The sequence below is a fragment of the Engraulis encrasicolus genome, chromosome 6, assembly GCF_034702125.1.
Source record: "Engraulis encrasicolus isolate BLACKSEA-1 chromosome 6, IST_EnEncr_1.0, whole genome shotgun sequence".
In the NCBI taxonomy this organism is placed as follows: Eukaryota; Metazoa; Chordata; class Actinopteri; order Clupeiformes; family Engraulidae; genus Engraulis; species Engraulis encrasicolus.
Window position 1 is genome coordinate 41,502,010 of NC_085862.1, and position 13,859 is coordinate 41,515,868.

At 42.6% G+C, this 13,859-nt stretch overlaps 1 protein-coding gene across 3 annotated transcripts in view; it reads left to right on the forward strand.

The window, feature by feature from the left end:
* Positions 1–13,859, forward strand: part of lpp (LIM domain containing preferred translocation partner in lipoma) — a 232,562-nt gene that overhangs the window by 19,562 nt on the left and 199,141 nt on the right. The gene's annotated exons all lie outside the window — the stretch shown is intronic.

Sequence of the window (13,859 nt, forward strand, 5' to 3'; positions counted from 1 at the left end):
CATACATGTTGCTCCTCAATGAGTTGAAGAGAGGTCAGGAAAGCATTCATGTATTATTTTTTCCATTTTTTTACGTGTTGATTTTGTTGCCAAATCCGATCATGAGATGAGTGTCGGATTTGTTTAGATGGAGGGTAGACACGACAGAGATTAGTGTTTTAATTCTGTAATGTGTAAAAGACCTCAAATCACTGCCATGCGTGTGACAGTTTCACTGTGGCAGCGACTGACTGTGCCATGGGAACATCCTAGCTCTTCCTATAGTACAGAGCGCTGTTCTTCCCTTGATATTGTGTTTACTACCCCTCTAAAGTCCATGCAAATTGGGTGCCTATTCAGTCATAAGCTATTGCCTTATCTAGCAATGCTAGGCTACTGCATAGCACAACCATCATTATTAGTTGTTAAGGCATGAGCTTTAAATAGCCAAGGCTATATCCAGGAATATTCTTTGAAAGTGTCACATTCAGTGCTGTTTTTAAAAGTTGTCCATTAATACACAAAGAGGTACATGTACAAGAGGCAGCTCATATCAAAAGCAGGACTCTTTGTCTCGTTCACTGTGTCAGATTATAGCTTTATGTTGTTGCTAATATATTGAAGTTGAGGTGTGGCCCTATGGTGTTCTGCTTGGTTTACCATCACCCAAACAAGTCGTTATATTCAGGGAGTATGATGCACGAATTGACTTCATTGTGGTATTATTATCATTATTTCCTTATCGCTGAAGGGGTCATGCAAAATGTATCATTATTGAACAGTACGCAAGCAAGGCTCCAGGCAAATTATCAAGTACTGAATGTTATTCAGACACAGGATTCAGACAATTTACCTGCAGTCAGGATTGGTATATTTTACATTTCTTGTTAAGGGTTGTACCCCCATATTATATAGGGGTGTAAATAATAATCGATATGTTTCTATGCATCGATCCTATAAACGATGATCGAAGTATTGAAAATAATCGAATCGCTGGCCCCTGCCCAATGCCCTAGCTCTGTAACATAATAGAAGTGGAAAAGTAATTGGAAGAAAACCCAAATCGTATCGTATCGTGGGGCATTTTTAATTATCAAAAATAATCGAATCACTGCCTTAAGAAATCAATATAGAATCCCATTGTCATGGAGGCTGTGATTTACAACCCTACCACCATACCTACCTGACCTCACAATGGTAAATGTTCTCATTCTGAAGACCATGAGGGGAAAAATAGACCAGAGACTGGCTTTTTTGCGAAGTGTTCTACAGCATTAAAATATCCCATTAGACCACATTAATTGGTTGAGGTCAGTATTTTTTTCCCACTTCTGCCACCTTTTAACTTAAGAGCTAATGCTATTAAATGTTATTTCAGATATATGCAAACATGCTGAACATACTGTTATTATGTATGTGTAGACTTTGTAGTTTGATTGTGGTTCAATTAGTTCATGACTTTATGGCAACTATAATATGTCTTTGTGCAAGCAATCATAACCATGATAACGATCTGTTACAAAATGGTATAAAATAACTCACTAATGCACGTGAGTGGTTTTCATTGATAGTTTGGAAGTTAATGAATCACAGCTGTGCTGTGGGCCAAGTTTATCTGATGGAATATTACCCAAATTGCTGTCCCAGAAGGCACTGGTGCCAACCGAGCAGCAAGCCTTTTCTCCTTTTACTGCACACCAGCTCTCTCTCTCTCTCTCTCTCTCTCTCTCTCTCTCTCTCTCTCTCTCTCTCTCTCTCTCTCTCTCTCTCTCTCTCTCTCTCTCTCACACACACACTCTCACTCTCACTCTCTCTCTCTCACACACACAAACACACACCTTTCAAAAGTCGGTTGGCCCCAGTGCTCCATTCTCACATGGGGCTCTGAACGTGTTCCTGGCTCACGTGGCTTAGTGTCGGGATTAATTGTCACCAAACTGCCACCACCGCCACCACCACTACTACCAGAGTTGAATACCTCCCTTCCCACCCTACCTCCCTCCCCTGCCCCTCCCTGTCTGCCTGCCTGCCTGCCTCCCAGCCTGCCCAGGCCCAGTGTGTGCTCCAGGAATGCAATTACCTACTGACCCAAATCATCTGTTGGCAGGCAGCCGGCACGCAGCTGCCTCTGCCTCTGCCCCTGCCTCTGCCTCTGCCTCTGCCCCTGCCTCTGCCTCTGCCTCTGCCTCTGCCTCTTCCTTCCCCTCGTGCTGCTGACTGGTTGGCTGGGCTGGCTGGGCTTGGCTTGCAGCCTTGTACCTGGGGACACGCCCTTCGCTTAGTCACCCCTCTGATGCAAGATATGTGTGCAGCCTGGAGTTGCACTTGGCCAGGGCTGCAGGTTCATGTTGGAGGTCACTGTGAGCTCTGTGTGTGTCTGTGCCCATTTGTTATTGTTATCGTGTCTGGTAGGAAGTACAGTATTTCCCAAAACAGATATCCCAAAAACAATCATTTGATTCTTTGTAACTTTGATGTCCTCCTTGCCCTTGGACTCGCTGTCCCCCCCTGTACGTTCTCTCTCCCTTTCCTCTCTCTCTCTCTCTCTCTTTCTCTCTCTCTCTCTCTCTCTCTCTCTCTCTCTCTCTCTCTCTCTCTCTCTCTCTCTCTCTCTCTCTCTCTCTCTCTCTCTCCTCTCTCTTTCTCTCCCTCTATGAGTTTCTGTCTCTTATTTTTGCTCTTTTCTTTTTGTCTTAACTGTCTTGTTTCAGTCCCTTATGCTAATCTCTCTTCAACAGTCAATCTGGCTGTCAGTCTGCCAGTGCATCCATTGTATGAGCACCACCTACTACCTGAAATAGAAGTACGCTCTTCCCAAGATAGTCTCTGTGAGCTCAGATTAGGCCAGGGCCATGAAGCATGCAGCTGGTGTTTACACACATCCAATTTGAGTGACACTCAAGTTGGGGATTAGAAAGTCGGATTGACTAAGCAAGTCTTTGCGTACACACGCACTCAATACTTGCACGTGGTTCTGAGATAGCAACATTAGCTTTCGAAAGTGCAGATAAGATAGAGAGAGAGAGAGAGGAACAGGAGTATAGCTTGCTGATGTTCCATGTGTCATCCGCTTCTCTTTTACCCTTGTCTTTTTGTCTCATCTTAAGTGTCTTGTTTCAGCCCCATATGCCAATCTCCCTTCATCAGTCATTCTAGTTGTCCGTCAGTGCATTCATTGTTTCAGTGCCACCTACCATACCTGTCATGGCGCTGTTGATATTTGCACAGATTATTTTCCTCACTCTGGTGTAAAAATGGACTAACCAGATGGACAGCTGCGGTGTTGAATGCAACACCTGACCTCTAGGCCTACACGGTCAGAATAAGATTGAAAGGGTGTTGTTTGTGGATCTGGGTAACAAAGCAATGGTGTAGTCTACTTTTTTGTGGTGGTATACTGTATATTTGAGCATTTTTTGAGGTGGGTATTCTGTATATATTGGCTATTCTAAATAATGGATCAATCAATTTTAGGGTGGGTATACTCAAATCCCTGAAATTTTCAGTTGGGTATACTGCATATACCTGCGTTCTACGTAGAGGTGGGCGATATGGCAAAAATGTCATATCTAGGGATGCAAACAATTAATCGATTAATCGATCAATGCGTTAATCGATTAAAAAAACATTAATCACAATTAATCGACAATTCAACTGACAAAAGACCCAGGTGAAATGGGCATATGAAGAGTGTGTGTGAAGAGGGGTGTGAATAGTGGGAATATTTAAATCACTTTTGGATTAAAGAATTGAAATAGATTTAATTGAAATAGTATATTATCTAAATTTTTAATGAATATTTTTAGATTTAGTAGGTTTTTTTTTCGAGAAACATTGAGATTTCGGGGGGAAAACGGCGCTTATCAATTAATCGTAAGTCGATCGATAAGGCTATCAACTAATGATTAATGAATTAATCGATAATTTGCATCCCTAGTCATATCACGATTTTTTAACATGAAATCTCGATTTCGATTTTTTTTTCCATTCAAAAAATAAAAACAACAAGAATCAATTTTGATAGGCTTGCAATTTGTAATTTGTAGTTAATAAAATGTTAACACACTGATGACACTCTCATAAAGTGCACAATTAGAATACAATAATGTAAAGAATAAAAGTGAAGACAACACAAGTAAACATCACTTTGAATACTGATAGTTAACATCCTCACTGCATGACGATCTATATGATTTCTTCAATTTGGCAGATTCGAGACGATCTTGTACTCGATATCACGATTCACGATATATATCGTCATATCGCCCACCCCTAGTTCTACGTAGACTACACCACTGTAACAAAGTTATTGGTTAAAATGTGCAAACTAATGTACTGTTTCTTTTTCTGTTTCTTTTATGCCTTTATTTGATATGGCGAAGATGGTAAGAGCAAAGTAGTGTGAGAGATGCCTTATGGTGCTTGGCCTAGCTGTTTGAGTCATGATCATGTACTGTTTCTTTAAAAATATAATGTAGGCCTAAATAATAATAGGAAAAATCATATAAAAACAAAGGGCAAGCCTCACATTTTGGGACTGCTTCTTAGGTGCCACAAGAGACTTACACAGAACCTTTCGATAACCTTTTGGAACTAATTGTAATGGACCGCTTTTCAACCAAAAGCTGGCTCATCTGCCAAAATAATTTGACTAACTGCGGGATAATCTAAAGGAGTTCAGTGTAAAATCAGTCTCTCTGCCTTTTTGGGGCATTAAGGACCAGGGGGCAGAAGGCTTGCCCCTTTTTTGACCTCAGACCTTGATTCTGCCATGCTCCTGAATTACTGTGCACATCCCTAGATCACTGAACAACTGTCGCCCCGTATTCAAGACATGACGTACGTACATGGAAATAAATCTCCAGTGCAAAGTTGGGCCTGAGCCACCCAATTTTCAACGTGGGATTATGACCTATAGACATCTAAAGCTTCTTGTGAAAGCTTCAGAGGAAAAAAAATCCAATAAAACAAAAAGAAGAATTTGTAAGGTTTATGGGAGTTTGGCATGGGCATTAATACAGAGAAAGATTTAGGCATTAAAGCGCAGCAATTGTATTAACAAGGAAGTATTTGTGTGGATGTTTTACAGAGAGGGTTTGCGGCGGTATAAGAGGAGTAAAGCTTCTTTAGCATTCCCACAAGTGCATTTATTTCCCAAGATTTCAGTGCTTTATTTATTTATATATTTATATATTTATTTACTTACATACGTACGTATGTATGCATTTGCACTGTCAGGCAGTATTAATCTCCTAAATCCTTTGCCCCAGTTGAACTTTCATTTGTTTTGGAGTCAACAAGAGTCACTGGAAAACAAACAAATCAGAATACATCTTTCTCCCTCTGCATCTCAGAGGGCAGTGCTGTATTGCAGTGGTTCCCAAATGGGGTCGGGACCCCTGGGGGGGAAAATGCTGTATTGGCTGCTCAGTTCCCTCCTCTGCATCCTGGCACAGCACTGTCTTACTACTTAATCACTGTCCAGAGACACCACATCGCTCGTTTGTAATGGTTGTGCCAAGAATTCAGAGATAAATGTAGATATTGGTATTGGTATTGGTATTAGATATAGGTATTGGGAATATCCAAAGGTGCATACTTGCATTGATGTAGTTGAAAGTGGCTTTTTGTGCAGAGTGATCTAGTTAATGTATTGGACACTTAATCTTAACTTTGTGCAGTGCTGTCCTCCCCACCCATTCTGCTGTAATATTTGGCTAGAGAAGCTAGAATTGTGTGCTGATTGGAAGTGCAGTCTCTTTCAGGTCAGAGAGAATACAGTTTTCTTTGAATAAGTTGGAAGGTCATGACACTTGGTGGAGGGCTGGGCGGATGGCCAGACTTTGTTTAAGTTTTCAAAAGAACCTTTGCTTTCGCTTGTCTAATAGTTTTATGTCTAGACATGGAGAGTTTTTTCATAGCTGTCCAAGGACTGTGGGTGGAAGTTATTGTTGATGAATGTTTCTTTCAGGTGTTCTGGAAAAAGAAACACACTGATTGAGCAAAATATAAACAACATTCTCGAGAGTTTAACAGTAGCCGAAGATCCTCAAATTCACCCATTTTTACAGATGCCCTTAAAAAAACAGTTTTGATGTTCCATGAATAACTAAGACTCAAGGTGTCTTCCCAGGATCTTGTCGTATGGAGGCTCCCATGGAGGCTGCCACAAGTGATAGATTGGATCAGGCTTGTATCAGTCTTGGATTTAAAAAAAGTATTTGGGAGGGCTTTTTGACCTTTATTTCGAGAGGACAGTGTGAGAGGAGACAGGAAACGGGTGAGGAGAGAGGATTTTAAAGACCATGGGCCGGAATCGAACCTGGATTCCCAGCATAACATTGGGGCCAAGGCCAGTCCTAGATACTTTAAACTTTTTCGGCCAAGGACACTCTAAAGTTGGCTGAGTTGCAGCTGAACTGGATGCTAGGTCTTGTTCTTGGTTATGGTCAAATTCCAGGGGCCTCATTTATCATCAGTTCGTAGAATGTCTTCTAAATTGTGTCTTACGAGTGAAATTTAGAATGTTCGCAAGTACAGAAAAATCAGAAAAACAGAAAAATCTGCTCCTACGCACACGTCTGCATGATAAATCCCACACCTTCCAAATCACTGTGCACGCGCGCATTTGGGGTAATTTGCATCCCGAAATGCCTCCAAGTAACCATATATGGTATTAAAATATATTCAAATGCCATGTTAATTCGAAGGCGCCACCCTGTTTGGACACACATGAACACACGCGGACACACGCGCCAGTCAAAGCGCTGGCGGGAAGTGCGGACTGCGGAGATAGAAACATTTCCGCGGCAGAAGTGGAGGTGCTTTCGACAGGAGGAGGACATAACTGTGTAACAGTGTTTAACATAACAGTGTTTCAAAATATGTAAAAGAAGGAGACGCACATGGACGAAAACACTGTAAAATAGCACACTGTCATACTCCATTGTCATTCAAAGCAAACTGTTGGGCCTACCTTGCACGGTCAATATTATTTGCAATTTCGCGTTTCTTCCACTCGCACGCATGGTCTGAGGTGTGCGTAGATTTAGGCACATTTCTACGTTCAAGTACATGTTCATAAACCCCACACTTTGCTCAGGAATGATCGCACGCACGCTTTACGCACAGATCTCTGCCCAAGAACGCTTGATAAATGAGGCCCCAGCTTTTTTGGTACTGAAGGGGTGATATGTTTCACAAGGAGATTGCAGCGTAGAAATTAGTATTATTAGTATTATTGTCGTTACTATTATGACAAGAAGACACTTCTCTTGGGAGGGTGACTACTAGGGCTGGGCAATATGACGATATATATCGTCATCGTGATATAAAAGCGTATATCGTGACCTTTCTCCTATGTCGTTTATATCGTGATAGTAATTTTATCAATTTTAAACAATTGAATATCATTTAATTACATTTCATGTTGTCACAATACACGCAATAAGTTAATGTAACTGTAAAAATAAGAATAGAAAGATCCATTTTAAAGAAAGGTTGTTTTACGACATGAAAAAATAAAGAGCAAATAAAGAAACTAACGTATGTAATTGTGCTATATCGTGATATATATCGTTATCGTGATATAAATCGTTATCGTGATATAAAGTAATCCATATCGTGATATTGTTTTTTTTCATATCGCCCAGCCCTAGTGACTACATGCATTACTGGGAGGAACCTTGCGCCGGGTTTCTCAGTTAAATCTTGCACTTGAAGTAGCCTCTGCTTTCTGAAATGAAGACATGGATGTATGGACGGTCAGATGGATGGCAGTATGTAGCCGCGTAGCCACTGGCGTTCCAGGTTATTTAGTCAGGGGATGAATCTATGATGGGCTGTAAAAAAAAGTATTTTAATGACATACACTCTAAATAACTGTATGCCCCTGGCAGTGAGTGAACTGATGCTTGTTTATTTGTTTGCTTCCTGGATTTGGTATTTATTTATTTATTTATTTATTGTATTTATGTTTTTTAAGGGCATTTTTTCACCAGCTTGTTTGCGTGAAATAAATTGCCCTCAGGTCTGCAAGGTTCAGTGGCTGTTACACGAGTACGTGCTTTAGGCTTGTGTGTATACTCAGCCCATCATCATACCGTCCTGAGGTTGTATTCTCTGTTACGGGAGCAAGGAAGTCAGCTGTCAGATAGGCTTACTTTCAAGTGAGTCACTGAAACATAAGCATAACAAAATAAAAACAAATAATTATTACATATTTGTGTTGTGGTTATTTCAATTTGGTTGAGAATATATGGTGCGTTATGGTGAACTCTGGCCAGTTTTTTTCCCCGCTGCACATGATATGAGGTTTAAATGAAGTCTTCTCATCCCTGCATCTGCAAACCTTATCTGCACATGTCAGGAGACAGGGATGCAGCTCGCACTGTCAGGAAAATGGTGGGACAAAATGGAGAGGGGGGATAGATAAACAGGAAGGGGCCAGGCCTAAGGCTGGAGTCTGAGGTTTTTTCCCATATACGGGAGGCGAGACAAGAAGGGCCGTCATTTCAGCCGGAATTCCACGCATAGTGGGCATTCCTTCAAGCAGGGTGGAGGGAAATTGGAGCTCGGGCTCAACGTGTAATCATCCTTGGGGAAGAACGGCTTAACAAATCAGGAGTTTTGGCATTCGCTCTGCCTCTTTCGCCGTGACTGAAGCGGGGGGGAGCGCGCGACTCTTAATCCTATTTATGTGAAGCCACTCTGTCACATCGATGGCAGCGGGCGATAGAAAGTTTTTCACCACGGCATGTTCTTTGTTTTGTTTTAGCGCGAGGTAAAATGGATTTACACCGTCGTCGTGTTGTTGCCCCGAAAGGATTGCTGTTGATGTGTGTGATAAATGAGTCCGGTTGACCGAGATCAATGGAGGAGTGCAAAGCCAGCCCAGACCCATTCTCTGAGCAAGACAGAACACAATTACCCTCAGGCCCCCCCCCCCCCCCCCAAAACCCCTCCCCACCTCACTTCCTCCAACCCACACACAGCAGCTCCCAAAGCTGGGCTGAGGGCTGTCTACAGACACCCCCCCTTTACCCACAGGGTCCCTCGTCTGTCAGAGTCTAGGGAACGCTCACATAAAAAAGAAATGTTTGGCAATGACAATGAACTGTGGTGCAATGTTATTGTCAGCAATGCCGTAAGTATTAGTAATAAATATTAGAATTGATTGCTCCCAAAATCTGCTCCAAGAATGAATAGCGCACCCCTAATAATAAAAATTTAAAATAAAAAGCAAAAATAAAAATCTTCAATACAAATTTTTTTAACTTTATCATTAATTTTACCTCTTTTTAAGACTAGAACGGCACACATGCACTCTCTTAAACCATGCAAGAGTAACTATTGAATAGTTAGAATTCAATACAATGCATTCAATATTTTTTTACTTTTTGCTGTTTCAACCTCATATGGATAAAAGTTGTGTTGTACCTTGCTGTTTGAACAGCACACTTGACCTGTCCTCCACCTATTGCACTTCTGCTGACATTGGCCCAGGTCTGAGCCACACATGGCCCTGTTCAGCAGGTTGCTGCAAAACCACCCTCTCTACACCTGGACTTTCTTCTCAATGGAAATTGCATGGCTCTCATTGGCTGTTGCTGGGAGTCCTTTTGGAGAAGAAAAAAAAATGTCAAAGGAGAAATGTTTGTATGAATGATTTAGGTTTACTGGCAGGAGCAGACAGTCCAAGTCAATGGCCCATCAATCATTCACAAGAGGTGGTGTGGAGACGCCTGCCTAACCCAGTTTGGCACGCAGCAACATTCCCCGAAAACAATGATAAGCTCCACTGGGGTGTCAAGTTTGGAGAAAGGAAAACACGTTGTCTATTCTTTACGCACTACATATAATGCTCGGACTGTCTCTGTTTCTGTATCTCTCTGCTGCTCTTTCTCTCTCTCTCTCTCTCTCTCTCTCTCTCTCTCTCTCTCTCTCTCTCTCTCTCTCTCTCTCTCTCTCTCTCTCTCTCTCTCTCTCTCTCTCTCTCTCTCTCTCTCTCTTTCTCTCTCTCTCTCTCTCTCTCTCTCTCTCTCTCTCTCTCTCTCTCTCTCTCTCATTCACACAAACTCAGAGACACACGCACAAAAGCTTTTTTGTTTATATCTAGAGCTTTCTTGTACAGCTTTCTCTTGCTCAGGGTTTTTAACCTGGAGTCATTTAAGGTGCGCTGCTGGAGTGGCACCCTCACCCCCCCGCCTTCTCTCTCTCTCTCTCTGCCCCCCCTCTCTCTCTCTCTGTCACTCACTCACTCACTCACTCACTCGCTCACTCACTCTCTCTCTCTCTGTCACTCACTCACTCTCTCTCTCTCTCTCTCTCTCTCTCTCTCTCTCACGCGCACACACACACACACACACACACACACACACACACACACACACACACACACACACACACACACACACACACACACACACACACACACACACCACTGCTACCAGCTTGCATCTTGCTTGCTTGGTGGTTCAAATGTCTGTTAAACGGAGCCCTCCCTATTGGCAGACACATGCCCCCAACCTCTCCCATGCCCCCAACCTAACACACACACACACGCACAGTGTCAGATAGGGTTCATGCACACCACACACACACACACACACACACACACACACACACACACACACACACACACACACACACACACACACACACACACACACACACACACACACACACACACACACACACACACACACACACACACACACACACAATGGCACGCACACACCTACATCTAAAAACACAACGTGCTTTTGATTCACCTGAAACATGACCTGCACTTTACTCTCAAGCTTCAGAAACGCAGAGATACTGGTTTTAGATATTAATAACTTTGAAGAGTGCAGAGGCAAAAGGCGAAGGTGATTTCTGGGGGTATGCATTTTTCATCGGCAGATCATTCACCTTTTTTCAGCCGTTCTTAAAAAAACACAGTAAAGCCCCACCAACCCATGCTCTGGCTGGCGCACGTAAGGCACAGGTGGGTCTATGAGCACAACCCCCTACTCCCACCCCACACTACACACTTACCCCCCCCCCAAAAAAAAAAAAAAAACAGTAACAGCTAATGCACTGAGATACTTTTAATATATTAATGTTTAATGTGAAATAATCTGTTTGTATGTGTGCTACTAGACACCTGTACTTTCCTTCGGGATTAATAAATATTACTCTACTCTACTCTAAATAGAGTAGGGCTATTAGTGCATTACTTTGAGGGCTATGACAAACACCTGCAGTATAGGTAAACTGAAGAGGGCAACTGCAGAATTTCAAAGTTGAACCCAAAACCGGAAGAGGCCACCGTTATATTCATTAGCCAAAAGAGAAAATGTCTGGAAAAGAAAACAGTTTACCACTTCCACTTGAGGGTAAAGGAGAGGTCATGACAGTTCAGCCAGCCAGACGTACCAGAGGATGGTGTGGGACATTGAACTGAACTGTCCTCTGCCTCCAGCGCTCTTTCTCTCTCTCTCTCTCTCTCTCTCTCTCTCTCTCTCTCCCTCTCCCTCTCCCTCTCCCTCTCCCTCTCCCTCTCCCTCTCCCTCTCCCTCTCCCTCTCTCTCTCTCTCTCTCTCTCTCTCTTTCTCTCTCTCTCTCTCTCTCTCAGCAGTGGATATCGAGTTATTGATCTCCAGGCAGTCATTTTTCATCATGAACGTCTTCATATTCTGACGAGGAGCTTGGTGGTAGTGGTGGTCCCTCGGACCCAGAAGCATAAAGACCTTTTCAATGGCTAAATTACATTTCTTTGACAGATTAGGAGCCTTTGAAATTTTGTTAATGGCCGTAATGTTCTTGAATTGTCTGATCGCTTAACTTTGATTAGAAACAGCCCTGAAATCGGAACAGTAAATGGTGTAGATAATGTGTGAATTTGTCTCTTTGCCTTTTTTTTGTTGAAAGGGCCTGCTAGACGGAAAATGGTTTAGCTTAAATTATCTTAATGGATTTGGAATTAAAATGAAAGTGCTGTCATGTATTCTGGTAAAAGGACTGGGTGGAAAAAAAACGAGAACTCTTTACTTCTTGGGGCTTTCTTTGACTTTTCAGGGGTTCATTGGATTTGGCCGGGCCTTGTGTTATGATAAGGTTTGTGTATGGTGTTTATTCAGAGTGTGTTAATGAATAATTTATTTATTTAGCCTGCGGTCGGTGGATTGTGATGGACAGAGCAATAACACATCCAGGCAGAATGTTATCCTAATCATAACAATTAATGTAACGATCCCTTCCAGGACCCTCGTCAGAGCCGTGCTGAGTGAAGTGAATTCATTCTCTGCCATAGATTTCACCCATGCCCCAGGGCCATAAAGAATTTATTGGAGCCTCTTTAATTTATTAGCGTAGTCATTCCATGGACTCGGGAACTTGGCGTGGACTCAGGGCTAGATTTGTTTAAGTCGTATTTCACCAGCAGGGAAGTTTGCTGCAGATCCTGAAAATCAGCTTACACCCTCTTCCCTCTCTCTGTCTCCCTGTCTCTCTGCCTGTTTGTGTCTCTCTCTTTTTCACTTTCCATCTTTTACCCTCTCAAATGCTCTTGCAGAACTTATACTATTTGGAAAATGGCATTTTTATAATTCTTATTGACTAAGTCTTTGTTTAGCCTAATGCTTTATTTTTGCCTTTATAATAATAATATACTGGCAATGGCCAGCTCAAAGACCACAGGTTTGTTGAGGTAATTCTGTATATGTTTGTTTCCATGCATTTGATTTCTTCAGCTTTGCAAATCTAGTGACCAGAGTCCACACAGTTTTCAGATGCTCGCCTTGTCAGTTGCCATTGATGCACAAAGATTGGCCTTTGTTCAAACTGATTATGCAAATACTCCCAAAGTTGTTGTATGACCAGTAAAAGTACCATCGCAATCAAATGTGTCAAATCATTTGCCTGTCTGTTTGGGAGATATATCTATAGCAGTATTCTGAAACGATCAGCGTGGCTGATCTTCGATTTAAATATCGGGGGGAAAGCACAAAACATTTTTTTTTTTTTTTTTTACCAGAGCAGCAGACAGACACTGAGCTTTGTATAGTCAATGCAAACATCCAAGGCTTTCAAAAAAAAGTCAAAGCAGCAGGGGGAAAAAAGTGAGAGGAGGCAGCAGTCAAATGAGATGATGGCAATGATGGCATAGCAGCCGCAGCACGCATCCCACTCCTGCTCCCCTCGGTGCGCTGCGTGGAGCGGCGCGCCACACATCCCTGCCGACGTGGGAAACTGACACTGTCAATTTATCAGAGAACAAAAGCGTTCCTCAACGGATAAAGAAGAAGAACAACAACGCACGGTCCTCGGAGACCAAACAGTCCACCCCCACCACCATACCACCCCCCAGACGACACCCCCGTCATCTACCTGGATTTCTAAACAGGAAGTGGGATGCGCGGAAAGAAGGGCCCCCCTAAAATAGACAAGGCCCTCTGAATTAGCATGTTGGAAATACTTGAGAGAGAAAGAGGAGGGAGGTAAAAAAAAAAAGACAAAAAACAACAACATAAACACAAGAATGAGTTCAAATGCAGAGAGAGCTCCTCCAACACAAGGGACAAGGGGGAGAAAAAAACGTGTAAACTTTTCTTTTCTCTGTTGTGTTTTCTCCTTTCTCGCTCTGACGGAAGGAAGGAAGCAGTAGTGCAGGTTGGCTGGTTATCAGATGATTGTACTTTCAGAATGAACGCACGGACTTACTGTAAAAAGAGCATCATTGGCCTTTATTACGGTGTGTGTGTGTGTGTGTGTGTGTGTGTGTGTGTGTGTGTGTGTGTGTGTGTGTGTGTGTGTGTGTGTGTGTGTGTGTGTGTGTGTGTGTGTGTGTGTGTGTGTGTGTCTGTGTGTGTGTGTGTGTGTGTCTGTGTGTGTGT